At 29.7% G+C, this 16,314-nt stretch overlaps 1 protein-coding gene across 1 annotated transcript in view; it reads left to right on the forward strand.

The window, feature by feature from the left end:
* The first annotated feature begins 11,681 nt into the window (after positions 1-11,681).
* Positions 11,682-16,314, forward strand: part of Elk (Eag-like K[+] channel) — a 235,692-nt gene continuing 231,059 nt past the window's right edge. Inside the window, exon 1 of the mRNA XM_088269582.1 lies at positions 11,682-12,321. The gene's annotated coding sequence lies outside the window, so the exon portion shown is untranslated. The remainder of the gene's footprint in view (positions 12,322-16,314) is intronic.

Consider the following 16,314-nt stretch of genomic DNA (forward strand, 5'->3'; position numbering starts at 1 on the left):
AATAACATGATAATTTAAATATAAAAATAAAACAGTTACAAAGGACCACTTCTTGAGTATATTTATGTAAACCCGACTAGTTTCGAGAACTACATATGTTCTAAATTGTAAATGCAAACACTTCTTTTTCACCACTTGAGTTGTATTAATTTTATTTTAATGACTAGTTCCAGAAGCTACAGATGCTTCCATCTACGGGTTTGAATATAGTTTATATTCAAACGAGTAGATGGAAACATCTATTTCGAAACTAGCGTTAAAATAAAATTAATTTAACTCAAATAGTAAAAAAAATAAGTGTTCTCACTTACAATTTATTCATGCCTTACCACAAAGTGAATGCCGAAACAATAAATAAGATACACATGTTCTCATCAATAGATGAGTTTATATTATCACGTGTTAATGAGAACATCTGTAGTTCTCCTAACTTGTTGTGTTTACATTAAAAAAATATTATTACATTGATCGATCAATAATATATTACGGTTATTTTTGTTTGCGTAATCGTTTTTTACTGATTAAATTATCTCGATGAAGAGATTACCGCGCGTGGCCATGATTAAAATCAATTGAGAAACACTGCCCTGTGCAAATAATGAAATTAGTTATGTAATTAATTATGTAACGTTACAGCGTTAATTCCATTTCCATTAGCCAAATTGAATGAAAGTCAATTGGATATTATTTTTGAGGTGCCGTAATATTGCTCACTCCTTTCAACAACGTCATATATATAAAAAAAAGTTGATTTTTCAGGAGATCGTTTTTAATGTTGAAAAATATAATAAAATGTGTTAAAAATAAAATCAAGCCACTTATTGAACTTTTTACTGTGCAACAGATCTTTTTAGGTATAACCTGAATGTTTTTCCTCCACTTGAAAAATATTTAGTACATTTAAAAAAAAAACCCTTTTTTTCAAAATGCAAAAACAACACTTTCTGCCCTGTAGCGAGTAAATATTAAGTTAAAAATATGCCGCTTTTGTTGGGATATAGTACATTTTCTGGGCATTCCGAAAATATGCACAACTGAAAATAGTCGATTCGTTATATATGACGTTGTTGAAGGAGTGAGCGATATATATTCGTTTTGGGGACTTTTAGGTTACTTAGTTTTTCTATCACAAGATGGCGGAACTCGAGAGCTTCTCGTTGAAATAGCACGTCAGATTTGTAACCATCAAAATGCAAATTTAGACTGCCTCCAAGAATTTATCATGGCAGAGCTTTTAATGGGAGGGAAGTTATTCGTCTTTTCAAGGCAAACGAGTGCCTGATTAATTTTGTATCAAAGGAACTTACGGAACTTTAGGATACAGTTAAATTGTGGAGCGGCGAGTTTATGGAATTTTTAATACCTTTAACCCTTTCAATACGATTTTTATTTTATTTCAATAATTCATGTAATAATTTTAGTACAAAATATTTATTGCCAATTTAGTTTGACGGAAAAAATAAATATTTAAATAAATGATCATATAATTTATTAACTTAATAAAATTAATTAACTTTGTTTTCACCACTTTTTTTTTTATTTATACAATTTAGCCTACCGGTTTCGACAAGAACCTTGTCATCATCAGGGTTTATTTTAATTCAAAAACATTAAAATACTCTCACCAAAAACTTCCACAAACTTCGTAAAAATTTTAAATAAAAAAATAACATTTACGATTTTTACGGAGTGTGTGGAAGTTTTTGGTGAGAGTATTTTATTGTTTTTAATGTTTTTTAATTAAAATAAACCCTGACGATGACAAGGTTCTTGTCGAAACCGGTAGGTTAAATTGTATTAATAAAAAAAGTGGTGAAAACAAAGTTAATTATTTTTTTTAAATTTATAAAATGTGCCACAAAGTATTTGCGGAAAACATTCAAGAAATATAATTTTTTGTTTGTTGCAAAATAATAATTGGGACATATTGTCCCAATAGTATTGGTGAGTGGGTTGTATGTATCCCAACAGTATTTTATAATAGTAAATTAGACATAATATAAGTCCCATTTTTATTTTTCGAAATAAAAAATACTTAATAATAAAAACTATTGCTGCACACTAAATAAGTAAAACAAAATTATAAAAAGCTTACTTGGCAATTCCGAGCACAGCACATATAAAAGCACAGTTAGTAATAAGCGTGACACGTGTCTACTGTTTGCTAGCAACATCTAGACTGACAAAATTTTATAGAAAAGAAAAATAAGCAGACAGCAAACAGCAACAAAGCAGACAGGTTTGGACTTGTTTGCGAGCCTATGACCGTGCAGTACTAAAATCCCAGGTCCCAATGCATTTGTAAGCATTTAAATTATTTTAGTAATTATTAGAAATTTTCTGAGACAATATGTCCTCACAGTATTGAAAGGGTTAACTAACAATTTAGATGGTAAAACTTTGTTACCACTAAAAACACTAGATTTAAGATATAATACTAGATAGATATAATAAAGAGGAACTGGTTGCGGAAGAACAACACTTGTCAACACTTATTTACTATTTCACAAGTATTATTTTTTGAGATCTCAACAACGACGAAGAAGAATATGGAAGTCTGAGCATTTACAGCTCTATTCTTCGTCTACGTAGAGATATAAAAAAAATTGTAAAAATAACTCCTAATTGGAGATAATCCAGTTTTGTGAACAAGTATTTAGAATCACTCAAAATGTTGTACACATAAGTAAATACATTATTTTTTAATGTTTTTCACCTTATTTTTCTTCTTCTTCTTGGTGTAGGTCTTGTGGCCTATTTTTATTTTTTATTATTTTATTATTAGGGATAATAAGAGCCTCCTGCTATGTCGATTCCCAGCTGTCAATCCATATCTTTAGTGGTCTACCCGATAGTCGTTTACCTTGGGGTTGGCGGAGCAGCGCAATGGGATGTGCATGTGAAAAGAATGGAACCATCCAGTCTCATTTATTTTACATTAATAATATATTTACATTAATTTACATTTTGACATGATATTATTGGCATGTATTCCGGAAGGAGTAGATATTTGGTAACTAATAAACATCACTCTATGGAAAGATATTTGTGTAAGTGATTAGTTTTATTTTCTCATTTGTTTCTTTTAAACGTGCTTCTTACCTTATGTTTTTGATATGCCTATTCACTATACCCGTTTAATTATTCTTATGTTATATTTTGACCTGCGTTAGTTTTGTTTTCTTTTTTCGTTTTTGTAACTTTCATGTTGGTGATTCAGTTTTGTTAACCTTAATCCCGTGTCCCAAAATGAGGTATGGAAATTACTCATCGGGAATATTATGTATATGACTTATGCATGTATTACGTTTTTAAATAAATAAATAAGCAGAAAACAAATATTCTTATTTTGTAAGTTGGAAAATGCTTTTAATAAATCTTATTTATTTATTTATATAATGTTAAAAGATACGTATCGTAGTCATACAGGAGAAAGTGACCAAGTGCATTTTTTACAAAAACGTGATCATTGACTATTTGATATCTTACTAGCTTAATTCACCCCTTTACTTATTGCCCTGAAATAATCCCAAAGCGATTTTAAACTTGGAAGTATAATAAATTGACTTGTCAAAAATGACTAACTGCATTGATGTTCATTTTCTTGCCAAGCAAAAGTGACTTAAATGGCCCTACTGAACATTTTACGTTTTGTTAGTTGGTCACTTTCTTCTGTACGACTACGATATTTGTTTCCTATAATATGATTTTGCAGCACATTTTAGTTTATATAATACTCACTCGTATTATTAAGGTTTCTGTTATATTCCATCTATGGGCATTTGTAATATTCAGTAATGGTGTTAGAACAGATGGTACGTTACCATTAATATTCATGCACACTCTCACAGTGGATCTAAAAGTGGAATTTCCACGTTTCTTAAGGCTTTGTAATAATCCATATAAACTTTTATGACACGCAGTAATGTGAAGTGACACGAGATATTCATATAAAATAATTTGTAATTAATTGTTTATGACTACAGGCGTAACAAATAGAGAGGCTTAGTATGCAGAGCTTCCTTCTTTCTTTTTGATATACAATATATTATAACGACTCTGAACTCGTTAAGACTTACTGAGCATTTTTCGTTATTTTATTACAATATTCTATTTCTTAGTAAAATATGTAAATACAGCTGTAGCTGTTTAGTTCACAAATGTCAAATATAATTGACGTACAACGCCATTTGCAAAAGTTGATAATTTTGTGCCACCCTGTTTGTGCCATAAATATTCCCATGAGTTTTATACAATACTAATTTTTTATCTTTTATATAGTTCCATATTCATACTCATGCACAGAACCCCATATATGTATATATATTATATAAGTTTGTCAAATACTTGAAAGCGGCCGGGTCAGGAGTCGTAATAATCGTCGGGTATGTACGAGGAGATGCATGAATGTGGAGGAGGCGAAGAATGTTTGCAAAGACAGAGTGGTGTGGCGTTCGATTCTACCTACCTCTGCGGAGAAGCGGAGTGATGGTTAGTTAGTTAGTTAGTTGTATATATATATATATATATATATATATATATATATATATATATATATATATATATATATATATATATATAAATATATGTATATATATATAAATATATACATATATATATATATATATATATATATATATATATATATATATATATATATTGCATGTCACAAGTATTGTAAAATGTGCACAGGAAAATTCCGTAAGGGCAATTATTGTATTGTAGTTGTAATTATATATATGATCTAAATAAAATAGATAAATAAAATCCTTTCTATAAATATATGTACCATACAGTATATATGGACACACTGAACTTATATTTTTACATTTTTTTAGAAATCACATGGTTCAAAAGAGTATTAAAATAAATTCGTAAAATACAGTAGCAGCGATCGATCGCAGAATTCATATTTGAATCCAGTCAACCCGAAATATTACACAGTATTGTTGAGAAATATTACACAGGCTCTAGATATCTCAAGTGATGAAAGGATGTCGTACCATATGTGCGTAAACGGGATCGTCTACTGTCGTATATGTAGTTATAGTGAATATATATACTGATGTATTTATATTTTTTATATAACTTTTACTTGGTTATTGCCACTTTTTCTTAAAACCTATTGTGACACGTCTTTTGATGCATTCCGCGTCATTTTCAAACACCAAAAATGACGCGGAATGCATTGAAACACGTGTCACAATGGATTATAAGAAATAATAGTATTTACAAAGAAACATTTAAATTAAAAATGGATAGACAGTACTACAGTGTGACTTATATAGGGTTATCCAATAAGAGGTTTCATTTTGATATTTGAAAAAAACTAGTATATTTTAAGATAAATCAATGAATGTTTATTGCATTGTTAAGAGAAAAGTATGCGATTAACGATGGAAAAAGATGTCAGCTAAATAGCCGCCACGGCTACGGCTGCAGCACCATAACCTTTTCATGAAATTTTTCATGACGAATTTGCACTAACTAACTTAACTTAACTTCACGAATTCCATCTTCAAGGTCTTCAATCGATTGTGGAGCATTGGCATAGACCTTATCTTTCACGTGGCCAGTGGCTGGTGATCGACCGGCTTGAGTTCTTGTGTTAACTAAACTTTAAAAGCCTTAAAACCTAAGTCTTTATGCAAAATACGGTGTAATGTCGTTTCTGAAATGCCTGATTCCAAAAATCGACGAGGTATCGACAAATCGTCAACACTGCGGGCTACAGCAGCAATATTCTCAATTGTTCTTGAGCGATGCACACGGTTTCAATTCTTCACATCACTAAGTTGTCCCAACCGCTCAAATTTGTTAACAAGTTTCACTAATGCTGGGCGAGAAGGCGCTTCACGACGACCAAAAAGTGCTTTAGTTTGGCGAACTTTGATTTGCAAAATTTTCACCGTTTCTGTAGTGAATTTTAACAATTTCAATGCGTTGATGAAGCGTGTATTGTTGCATTTTTATTTATTGCGTAGTTTTTACTTGTCAAATGTCAAAAGATGGCAGCTTCAAAAGTGGCAGCTGCCCAGATAGCGGGCTATTCAAAATGAAACCTCTTATTGGAAAACCCTATATAAATAACAGTGTTTTAATTGGTATTACTATTTTTTATGCCTTTTCTTGGTTCAAATACTCTGTGAAACATACTACTTAGTTAAATAAGTACTGAAATATCAAAATAAGTACGTTTCCTTTTTATCGTGAAAGTCAATATTTTTGCATTTAATGTTTGATAAAGTTTTCAGCCATTGTTTGTATAATGGGCCATTTTTAATTACGCGGAGCAAGAATGAATTTCAAGTAATATTCCATCCCTATTAGAACATTCTGTCTCATTCGATATTCCCGAGGGAATATTTTACTCCATTTCATTTTTTTATGCTTCATTTCCATGCGGAACAAATATTCTATAGAATGATTATTTTTTGTTGGAACTAGTAGTATAAGGTACTTGGATGTTGTTAAACGAATCCATTTGCATAATAAAATAATACGTCATCATCAAACTGGTGTCTGATGATGACGAAAGACGAAACCCGGTTACCAAATAAAATAAAATTGGAAAAAAACAATATACTTGTTTTATTATATAAAATGTAGCTTCATCACATGTCAGTAAAAAAACTGGTATCCATTTATGATACTATAAAATTTTTAAAAAACAACTTGAAAAAAAAACGATCAATTGAGTCTAGCACCACTGATTGGTTGTCGCTTTTGGCTACAATGCGGGAAGTCTTTGTTTCCATTCCGAGGAGAGGTAAAATAAATATGAAATTTATTTAATATTATTAATGTCACAACAAAGATTAATAAAAATGTGGAAGTCTCTGTAATCACAGGACTTACGACCTGTTTTAGGCTGATTTAAGTTATTATTTTATATTTATTGTAACTGCAGACAGGTGGTAGAATTCCATATTGAATTGTTAAGTAATATATCCAAAATTTGACAAGGTTTATTTGGTTGAATTCTACATTTATTTATATATATAATGGTGGTTATATGTACTCTAGACCTAAAAATAGCAATTATTGTTAGTATATAAGGACATTTTGTAAATATTTTTAGTCAGTGTTTGATAATGTCCTAAGAAGACGAAACGCGTCACGTATTAACATATACATAAACTATGTAGAATTCAACCAAATAAACCTTGTTTAATTTTGGATATATTCCCCAACAATTTATTATTTTATACGCATGTAACATTCACCATCCAGATTGAGCCACATTTCATATTCTGTCTGCAGATTGAACCATATTTAAAAGTTCCTCCCTTCGCATGCTACTTATTTTCCGACCTACTTATTTTCCAATTTAACCTAACTTAATACGTTGACTGCAAACTACAGTATAATCTCGTAGGTTACTCTCGTAGGTTACTTGCCTAGGACGTCTACCACGAGTTATCTCGTCCCTTCATGAATTTATAGCTATTTCTACAGCTACAAGAAAACTCGTAGCATTATAGTGTAAATATGAGCACGTGGCCTGAGGAAAGTGAATAATAAAAATCAGGTTTTGTTTAAATGAGCATAAAATACAATTAAGCAAAGTTTATTTTTAAATTATTACTTTGTAGGTACCATAGTAAAATTTTTTTTTAACAATAAAGTGATGCCTCGCATAACGTACTTAATTCGTTCCAGCTCCGTTTTCTATGCGAAAAGTTCGTTATGTGAAACACGTTTTCCTATAGCAATACATGTTAAAAAAATTGTTATGTACCATTAAATATCAAACAGTAGCAAAAAAGTATAAGTTCAAAATCAAAATTTATTATAAATTTTATACTCAAAGATTTATTTTTAAGTACTGTCAGCAAAGGAAGCACTCATACATACAATATCGCAAACATACGAACGTATTTAATAAACCTAGGCACTCAAAACATTTATACTAACAAAATAATACAAATAATTCACATTTTTAATTAAAATTTATGAAAAAATTCTGTCTCTGTCGAATAGTAGCGGGCACAAACGAATTATTCCGCGGGCGCCATGGTGCCCACGGGCACGTGGTTGGGAACCTCTGCTTTAGAGTATTATACATATATTTAGCTAAGTAAGTATCCAAGAATATCTTCCGAGAATAGTTAGACTAAACTAGTAACGTTTACAAGGGCTTCCCACAAGCATAATAGGGGATGTTTCCTATTTGGTTCGCCACATCCTTCGCTGAAAACATGTACTGTTTTATACCGGAAAACACTTCAGATTAAATGCACTCTTACGGAAATTACATAAAACAAGGTTCATTTTGACACTAAAATGCAGTTTTATAATGATATGTGTAAATAAGAATAACTAGTAAGCGTATATAAATTTATATTTACATATAAAAATTTATATATATATAAATATATAAATATATATATATATATATATATATATATATATATATATATATATATATTATATATATATATATATATATATATATATATATATATATATATATATATATATATATATATATATATATATATATATATATATATATATATATATATATATATATATATATATATATATATATATATATATATATATATTTAAATATATATATATATATATATATATATATATATATATATATATATATATATATATATATATACATTTATATCACTTATACCAGCCTATGACGGTCGTCAGCCCCGTAAATGCCCAGACTTCCATATTTTTCTTCATCTTTGATGAGATGTCAAAAATCAATATGAAATATACTCCTATAATTGGATGTAATCCTGATTTGTGATCAAGTATTTGGACACGCTCAAAATGTTGTAAATCTATTTATAAATTTATATAAAAAATAAATAAGTACATTGATGCGCTTGTTGCTCAAATGCAGTATCTTCTAACCAACCAAAAACAGACTAGTGATATCGGTCAAAACGTTTGATACCTTATACTCGTATAGCTGTTTGCAATCAAAGGGTAGATACGAATAGAACTTGAACATTAAAAAAACATAAATTATAAATTGATGGTAATAAGGAAGGCTATGGAAAAAAGGAGTTAAGGGAAGGCGGTAAAGGGAAAACTAAGGGAGGTAATAGAAGCAGAGGAAAACCTAGGAATATTAGCATGATCAGGTTTTTCAAATACTTAAAAGTGGTTAGGTGGGGAGTCGAAATAATAGGCGTGTATGAATGAGAAGATCTATGAATGTGGAAGAGGCAAAGATTGTGTGCAAATACAGATTGGTGTGGTAATTTTATTCTCTCTGCCTACCGTTGCAGATAAGCGGCGTGATGGTTAGTTAGCTAGTTAGAAAACTTATATTTTTATTTACATAGAAGATATAACTTTCGTCAAAATATTGGATTTAATATTGAAGGTACATTTTACCTCAAACCCAGAAATAAATCAAGGGTTTTACGACAGACGATAAATTGTAGCAAATTTTGGATATCCTTAGAATCTAGTACATACTTATATAGGGCGGTTTTCTATCCTAAATAAGAGCGGTCGAGTTACGACGTTAATTAAAAAACATGTGACAAATTGGGGTTCAGTATATGGTCATATTACCTTCAACACCCATCGTTACCTAGCCAAAACATTAATCAATTATCCCCATATCAAAGGTCCCCTCAGAGTTTACTAAAAAGAGAAATATTTGTGTTTTTATTACTAACACAAATATTTCAATTTCATACTATTTCTGTGAGCCTAAGCGGCTCATTATTAGAAGTACGTATCAAATTGTGGTAGAGTGGGCTCGAACTGAGAAACTCTGACTTACGAGTTCGCAACACTAACCACGGGACCACAGTCCGACACTGCTTTCAATGCTTTATAGATGAAAGTTTGTAATTATTTGAGAAATGTTATTTTAATATTTATATCATGTTATATAAGATTTTTTTGACATAAACAACTTCCTCAACAAAGATGGAGAAAAATATGGAAGTATTAGGCATTGTCTTTTAGCTATAAGACACAAAATTTACTTAATAAACCTTGTTCATAATAAGCGAGGTAAATAATACATGGAACTCCTATAAAAATTATTTTATGATTGACCCACACTAGATTATCCCTCATGTTCCCAGCACAGATTAAAATAAAAAATGTCTTTTTGCTAGAAGAAACAAATATCCACATTATGATCCATAAACCTTGTACACAGTACGCAAGGTAAATAATAAATGCAGCTCTCATTTAATAAAATAAAAACCCACGAAGAAGAGGAAACGTAACTTTTAATTTTGTCTGAATGTAATGATCGAAGGTAGAGCATAAACAAAATATAAAACTCGCGGTAAGGATCTGTCTACTAAGTATGAAGTGCATTAAAGTCTCAGCTCTTAAAAAAGTTTATTTCGTCTCGTTGAACATGATTTCAGAGCTAACGTTTCCTTCAACATTTTTCCTCCGTGCCGTTGTTTTACCAGTGGATTTGTGGTCTGTCTGGCCGCGTGCAGGGGCGCTGCATTCTAGCGGGAAAATGGAAAAAGTCAGTGTTGCCAGGCGCGCGGTATTCTACCAAACCGTTCGGTATTTTAGCACCGTGTTCGGTGTTCCGTATGACAAAAATAACAAAGTACGGGCGGTTCGGTATTTTTTTCTGATTAATTTTTCTCCCTAGTAAACGATGCTTTTGTTAAACAGGAATATAATGATGTACTTCGCCATATAACAGTTCGATGGGCAGTTGTTTCCAGCTGTGGAAAGGCTGTTGCTTGGTTGGAATGCTATCAAAAGATATTTTCTTGAAGAAGGTGAGAATAAATGCATTACGATTATTTGGTCCTTCTTTGCTAATGAAAATAGTGGATTGCAGAGTGCAGGACAGCCGTAATAAATTAAGTGTGGACATGGAGAAGGCTGAATTATGTATACGATGTTATTTTAGTCTGACATGTCGCGAAATGCATGGGGCAGTTAAAGCAAATAAGACATTTCTGGAAGCGTGCATTTGTGAGAAAAATATAATTTTTACAAGTTAGATTGGCTGGTTGCTCTTGAACATTGGTACTGTGTATTTTAACCCTTCGCTTCGTCGTGTATCAAATTTGTTTCTTAGCCAAAAGTAAGTGTTAAAACATAAATCAATATCTCATAAGGATAACCATTTCATTTTGTTACAAATTTGATGCATAAGTATTTTCTTAATTTTTTTTTGTTTAAAGTTTTTCATCCTTTTTTTATTTATTTTTCCTCTAATGCTTAGAGTGAGATACAATACAATTTTTTTATTGAAAAAAAAGTCATGAAAAAAAGTCAGCAAAATTCAATATAAATAAAATATAAATAAACGATTATAAAGTCAATACTGTATAAATAAACGATTAAAACTTTTTTTTTGCTCACTGTTCGGTATTTTTTTGGAAAAGACCTGGCAACCCTGCGCGAGACTGGCGTACAGTTCGGCATTTTTACTCCGCGCCGTTGTTTTAGCGTCGCGGCTGCAGTCCGTCCGGCCGCGTGCAGTGGCAGAAGGCGCTAAGGGGGCGCTGCATTCTAGCGGGAAAACGGAAAAGGCGCGAGACCGGCCCTCCGCGGCCCGGGCTGGGGGCGGAGGGCGCACGCGCGCCGCGCCCGGGCAGCCCCCCGCCCGGGCCCCGCGACTTGGAGACCTGTGGATTGTAGTTGGTAGTCTCCGAGCGCCAGTTGCGCCGCGAACCCCGAGCAGGGCGGACTGAACGCCGGCGACGCGCGACGAAGCAACAGTTTACCTGAAAACGGAGCTTGCCGAAGTTTAATAGTTTGGTTCGTTATCAACTTCATGATAGAACCTCGCGCGGGTTGGGAAGGCGCTTTAAAATTTTGTTCCAAAACTCACCACGTGAAACTTTATCAACATTATTTTAATCATTAAAATTGCATCTAATTAAACTTTTTTTTAACTTAAAAAAAAATCTTCAAAAATTGTAACAATAATCTATCTATATACTGTATATATAATTTAAAAATCCTGTTTATTGCTGTGTGTAATGTACCAAAATATACAATAATACTATCGTGATTCATCACCTGGATATTGTTTCCAAAGTAAGTACAATAGTTTTATACTAAACATACATCTGCCGTTGAATGATTGCCCATCTGTTTACCCATACATCTAGGGATAAAGTGTTAAAAATAATAACAATAAAAATACCCTTGCATAAGGGACACTCGAGGTGATCAGTGATAGTAAAACTGTGTGGTCTTTTAAATATCTAGTTCAATTAAAAATCATGGAACTTTGGAACATTCAAGATATCGGATGATGATCGTGTTTTTAAAATAGAGGTGGTTTCATCCGTTGATTCTACAACTTCATCAGAATTTAACGAGACTTCTTGCTAGGTAAGAAAGTATTTTATTTTTTATAATTTCAATAAAAAAATTATTGACTTTTCGTATTTTTTTTGTTCAATATAATCACATGTCGTGTTTTTCCCGTTTATTCAAGGGGACGACTTTGAGTGGAAGAATTTTAAAAGTTTCCTTTAACTAAGATATTCTTTACGTTGAACTGGCGTCTGTTTTTGTAAGTATTTTTGTAGTTCATATTGTAATATTAAATATCATTTCATGTTTTGTGTAAGTAATCCCAGTAAAATAATAAATATAACTAAATTTTCAAGCATCGTAGTTTTAGAACCTGCGTATTTTAAGGTTAGCGTGATGGGCAGGTAGTCTTATTAGTTAAACCTTTTTAAAGTATTTTTTTAGGTATTCAAGTTGTTATTTTGAATAATATTGATAGAATATTTGAGCTGGAGTATTTTTTTGTAATATTTTTTTTTTTATGTTGATAATATAAAAGTGAAAGCGTCTCATAAATACATCTTTTCTACATATGTAAATTTAATGAACTTTAATTAATAATAAAGAAAAAATTAAAAAAAAAAATTGTATGCCTCGTGGTTTTACAACCAGCGTATTTTTAGGTTATAAGGGTAGTCTTAAAAGTCAAACCCAAACACTTTTTTAATGAATTTTTTTAGGTACCAGAGTTATTTTTAAAATATATGTTAAGATTTTTATTTTATTTATTTATATGAATAATGTATTTTTAATTATTTAAAAAAAAATTGTCGATACTATATTTTTTTTTACATAAAATTATTATTTAATATAAAAGTGAAAAGCATCTCATAAGTACATCTATTCCACATAAGTAAATTTAATGAAATAAGTAAATTTAATGAACTTTAATAAATAATAAGTAAAAAAAGAAAATTCCCAATTTTTTTTATTCTTCGTGGTTTTACAAGCAGCGTATTTTTAGGTTATGAAGGGCAGTCTTAAAAGTCAAACTTAAATACTTTTTTAATGAATTTCAAAGGTACCAAAGTTATTGTTTTGTAAATAATTAGTGAAGATTTTTATTTTATTTATTTATATGAATCGTCGATACAGTTTAAATATGGTTGATATTGGTTATGATCTATTTTCATTATTTTATTTTTATTTTTGTAATATATTATTACTCGTAAAACTCGTCTATTGTGTAATCGTTTGCAAGTTTGGTGGGGGTGTTGGTTTTTTTTTCCCTAATACTGGCTAAATAACTACGTAAAATATGAATTTCTAACAAATAATTTATTCTTTTTTAATTAGAAAACTGTATATCGCTCACTCCTTTCAAGAACTTCATAAATCAAAAAACGTCAAATTTTCAGTTGTGCATGTTTTCGGAATGCCCAGAAAATGTACTATATCCCAGCAAAAGTGGTATATTTTTAACTTAATATTTACCTGCTACAGGGCAGAAAGCGTTGTTTTTGCATTTTGAGGGAAATGTTTTGTTTGACTAATTTTTTTAAATATACTAAATATTTTTCAAGTGGAGAAAAAACATTCAGGTTTTACCTAAAAAGATCTGTTGCACAGTAAAAAGTTCAATAAGTGGCTTGATATTTATTTTTAATACATTGTATTATATTTTTAAACTTAAAAAACGTTCTTCTGAAAAATCAAGTTTTTTGATTTATGACGTTCTTGAAAGGAGTGAGCGATATGTATACATTATATAAATATAAATATATATATATATATATATATATATATATATATATATATATATATATATATATATATATATATATATATATATATATATATATATATATATATATAAATTTATGCAGTTTTTTTGTTCTCTTACTTTTTAATTGTAATTTAATTCAGAAGTGATCCTTAGCAGTTCAATTTGCTCGATAACGGAATATAATTAATATATTTATTACATTGTACAGTTATAAAATACCCACATGTACCATATTTTGTATGCAATACATGCATGTAGATTTATGATCAACAAATATTAATAGCACGAAAATATTTGAATTATTGGTGCTAATAATATGTTAGTCTCAAACTGCTCGCCCAAAAATATCCAGTTTTTTTAGCTTATAAAATCTTGGCCGAAGATCATCGATCTGTTATTATTAAAAACTAGACAATTCATCGAGATGTATCAGAAATCCCAAGAGAGACAAATCACCTTTATACAAAGAGTATAAGGAAGTCTGGGCATTCACCGGTCTTATGACCTGACAAAAGCTGAATCAAATGATCATTTTATGTTGACATCCAAACGTAAATGAAGAAGATTATGAAAGCCTCGGTATTTTACAGGGCTTATGACCTCTCAAAGGCTGTTTAAGTGATCACTTTTTATACCTACCTATGATTAACAACCACACTATTTACGTTCTTTCACAAGTTACGTATACATACACACACATACATAAATATATATATATATAATATATATATATATATATATATATATATATAATATATATATATATATATATATATATATATATATATATATATATATATTATATATATATATATATATATATATATATATATATATATATATATATATATATATATATATATATATATATATATATATATATATATATATATATATATATATATATATATATATATATATATATATATATATATATATATATATATATATATATATATATATATATATATATATATATATATATATATATATATATATATATATATATATATATATATATATATATATATATATATATATATATATATATATATATATATATATATATATATATTTATATATATACATACAACACACTTCGTTTTGCCACACATTTATCCGAGGGATCGCAATTCGACCGACCGCATCAGTCTACATTCATCCTTATTTTGCCAATTCCATGCTTCACATCCAAAAATTAGGAATAGTATGCGAAAATTATTTTGTAATTATTAGTAGCAAGTCAAATACCAAAAAAATCAATCTTATTTTAACCAGCACAGGACAAATATACCTGATACGAAACTATTTACCAATAATTATTACATTTCGTTTGAAATTTATTACGTTTGATGTCAAAATTTAAATCTGTGCTTGAAATAGCGTATGTAAATTACCAATAGATAAACAATTTCAGATTAATTTGTTTTCAATATTACATTCGCATCAGTTTGTGAAAATGTATTTGCATATGTGGGGTGAATCGGAATACCCAATTCATACATCGGTCGCTCCTTTCAACAACGTCATATATCAAAAATCTTAATTTTTCAGGAGATCGTTTTCAAAGTTCAAAAATATAATGAAATGTATTTAAAATAAATATCAAGCCACTTAATAAACTTTTTACTGTGTAACAGATCTTTTTTATGTAAAACGTTAATGTTTTTTCTGCATTTGAAAAATATTTAGTGTATTAAAAAAAATAATTAAACAATAATTTTATTATTAATAATAAAAAAAAATATTTTTACCAGAAGATGAAAACATATCTCTCACTCCTTTCAAGAACGTCATAAATCAAAAAACTTGATTTTTCAGGAGAGCGTTTTTAAAGTTTAAAAATATAACACAATGTTTTAAAAATAAATATCAAGCCACTTTTTGAACTTTTTACTGTGCAACAAATCTTTTTAGGTAAAACCTGAAGGTTTTTTCTCCATTTGAAAAATGTTTAGTTTATTTTTAAAAATAATTAAACAATACCTTTTCTTCAAAATGCAAAAACAACACTTTCTGCTCTGTAGCGGGTAAATATTAAGTTAAAAATATGCCCCTTTTGCTGGGATATAGTACATTTTCTAGGCATTCCGAAAACATGCACAACTGCAAATTGACAATTTTTAAAGTATGACGTTGTTGAAAGGAGTGAGCGACATCGCTCAACCTATGAATATGAATTTCTCGCGGTCATACCAGAAACATACAAACCCTGCACAAATTAAAGTAGGGTCGAATGGGATAGCATTACAAAAAAGGTTCAATGTAATAAGTATGATTATCTCTTTATTTTACAACTACAC

This window comes from Brachycentrus maculatus, unplaced genomic scaffold (genome assembly GCF_059751285.1).
Source record: "Brachycentrus maculatus isolate JH-2025_06_01 unplaced genomic scaffold, ASM5975128v1 h1tg000357l, whole genome shotgun sequence".
In the NCBI taxonomy this organism is placed as follows: domain Eukaryota; kingdom Metazoa; phylum Arthropoda; class Insecta; order Trichoptera; family Brachycentridae; genus Brachycentrus; species Brachycentrus maculatus.